At 65.5% G+C, this 2,936-nt stretch overlaps 1 non-coding gene across 1 annotated transcript; it reads right to left on the bottom strand.

The window, feature by feature from the left end:
- Positions 1 to 2,547: 2,547 nt before the first annotated feature.
- On the bottom strand, positions 2,548 to 2,666 carry LOC131869816 (5S ribosomal RNA). Its single transcript, XR_009368187.1, has one exon. It is a non-coding gene; the product is annotated as a 5S ribosomal RNA (ribosomal RNA).
- Positions 2,667 to 2,936: the final 270 nt, after the last annotated feature.

Below are 2,936 nucleotides of genomic sequence, written 5' to 3' on the forward strand. Positions count from 1 at the left end.
TGGCCGGGGTGGGCACCTTGGCTGGGTTTGCCCAGGGTGCGCTCCGAAGCGGGGTTACTGGAGCGCCCCCTCTTTTTTTGTCAGAGCGTTTGGTGGGGTTTCTCGCATTGGCTCTTCCCAGGCCCGGTTGTTGGGTGCGCTCCCACCCTGGCGCGCGCGAAGTTGGAAGTTGGGTTAATTGCCCGGGCGCGCACCTTCGCCAGGGTGGGCACCTTGGTGCGCACACCTTGGCTGGGCTGCGCACCAGGGCGGGCTCAAGATGGCACCAGCATTCCCTTTTTCTCACTATCTTTCAAAACGGAAATTTTAAAATCTCGTTTTTTTTTTGCCTTTTATGGAAATTAGTGAAGGCATCGCATCAAAGGTGCGCACCTCGCTGCCCACCTTGGTGTGCTCCGAGGTGCCCACCACGGTGCGCAACGCCGGTGCGAACCCGGGAGCGCCCCGATGTGTGCTCCAAGGTGCGGCGTGCACGAAGTCGGACCCCGGTTTGCCCCGGGTGCGCACCTCGCGTGCACCTTGGTGCGCACACCTTGGCTGGGTTGCGCGGCCTGGTGGGCACCATGGTGCGCACCAAGGAGCGCTCCGAAGTGTGCTCCAAGGTGCGGCGTGCACGAAGTCGGAGCCCGGTTTGCCCCGGGTACGCACCTCGCGTGCACCTTCGCCGGGGTGGGCACCTCGGCTGGGTTGCGCGCCCTGGTGCGCACCAAGGAGCGCTCCGAAGTGTGCTCCAAGGTGCGGCGTGCACGAAGTCGGAGCCCGGTTTGCCCCGGGTGCGCACCTTCGCCGCGGTGCGCACCATGGCGTGCACGAAGTCGGAGCCCGGTTTGCCCCGGGTGCGCACCTCGCGTGCACCTTCGGCGGGGTTGCGCGCCCTGGTGGGCACCATGGTGCGCACCAAGGAGCGCTCCGAAGTGTGCTCCAAGGTGCGGCGTGCACGAAGTCGGAGCCCGGTTTGCCCCGGGTGCGCACCTCGCGTGCACCTTCGGCGGGGTTGCGCGCCCTGGTGGGCACCATGGTGCGCACCAAGGAGCGCTCCGAAGTGTGCTCCAAGGTGCGGCGTGCACGAAGTCGGAGCCCGGTTTGCCCCGGGTGCGCACCTCGCGTGCACCTTCGCCGCGGTGGGCACCATGGCGTGCACGAAGTCGGAGCCCGGTTTGCCCCGGGTGCGCACCTCGCGTGCACCTTCGCCGGGGTGGGCACCTCGGCTGGGTTGCGCGCCCTGGTGCGCACCAAGGAGCGCTCCGAAGTGTGCTCCAAGGTGCGGCGTGCACGAAGTCGGAGCCCGGTTTGCCCCGGGTGCGCACCTCGCGTGCACCTTCGCCAGGGTGGGCACCTCGGTGCGCACACCTTCTCAATGTTTTCTTGCCTTTTCTGGAAATTGGTGAAGGCAGCGCATCAAAGGTGCGCACCTCGGTGTGCTCCGAGGTGCGAACCCGAGAGCGCTCCGAGGTGCCCACGAAGTCGAAAGTCGGGTTAATTGCATTGTTTTCCCCGGGTGCGCTCCGAGGTGCGCAACATCGGCGCGCACCAAGGAGGGCTCCGAAGTGTGCTCCAAGGTGCGCACGATGGCGTGCACCTCTGGTGCGCACGATTCGGAGCTCGGTTTGACCGGGGTGCGCACACCTTGGCTGGGTTGCGCACCTTTTGTGCGCTCCAAGGTGCGCACGAAGTCGGAGCTCGGTTTGCCCCGGGTGCGCACCTTCGCCAGGGTGCGCACCTTGATGCGCACGCCTTGGCTGGGCTGCGCACCTTGGTGGGCGCCATGGTGCGCACCTTTCGTGCGCTCCAAGGTGCGCACGAAGTCGGAGCTCGGTTTGCCCCGGGTGCGCACCTTGGTGGGCGCCATGGTGCACTCCGAGGTGCCCAAGATTGGTGCGCACCAAGGAGCGCTCCGAAGTGCGCTCCAAGGTGCGCGCGAAGTCGAAAGTTGGGTTAATTGTCCGGTTTGCCTCGGGTGCGCACCTTGCGTGCACCTTCGCCAGGGTGGGCTGGGCTGCGCACACCTTGGCACCCGCGTTTCCTTCATTTTAAATTTTTTTTTTTTACAATCTCTCAAGTGGGAAATTCTATAATCTCAACTTTTTTTGCCTTTTCAGGAAACTTTTGAATGGAGCGCATCATTGGTGCGCTCCGAAGTGTGCTCCAAAGCTCTCTCCAGCTGCGTGCACCTGCCCCGGCCGCGCACCCGGCCCCGCCCAGCTTCGCTCACCTGTCCCGGGCGTCTGGTGCGGAACCTTAGAGTAAGAAACATCACCGTGCACCTTGGCCAACGTGCGCGACTCGACCGAGCGCGCACTGGCCGAGGTGCACACCGATTTCACCTGGGTGCGCGCGCAGCACCTCGGGCGCACCGGGGTGCGCGCACAACGCCCGGGTTGCACCGTGGCCTGTGTGCTCGGGGCGCCTCGGGTGCGCGCTCGGTGTCGCCCCCGCGCGCGCGGTAGTGCGGGCAGCGCACCCCGGCCCGGCCCGGCCCCGACGAGAACGCAAACGGGCAAAAGGTTTATTCAAATAGCATTGCGACGCCCGGCGAAAAACTAAAAAAGGGTGCAACACCGGGACTTCCCGGGAGGTCACCCATCCCAGTACTACTCCGGCCCAAGCGCGCTTAACTGCGGAGTTCTGATGGGATCCGGTGCACTAACGCTGGTATGATCGCACCCGTTATGAGCTTGTCGCAGTGTGTACTTAGCAAACCGCGACCCACGTGCGAATCCACCCCGGCCACCCACCCCCGTCGAGGTGCACACCCTCCCTCGCGAAGTGCGCCCCGTTCGCCAAGTGTGAGCCCTGCCCGGGTGCGCGCACCTTGCTAGGGCGTCGGGTGTGCACCCGGCCCGGCCTACGTGCGTGCACCTGGAGGGGGCGTCGTGTGCGTGCAGTGTCCCGTCTGCAACGCGGTGCCCACACACCACCTCGGGCGCAACGACCTG

This window comes from Cryptomeria japonica, unplaced genomic scaffold, assembly GCF_030272615.1.
Source record: "Cryptomeria japonica unplaced genomic scaffold, Sugi_1.0 HiC_scaffold_269, whole genome shotgun sequence".
Lineage (NCBI taxonomy): Eukaryota > Viridiplantae > Streptophyta > Pinopsida > Cupressales > Cupressaceae > Cryptomeria > Cryptomeria japonica.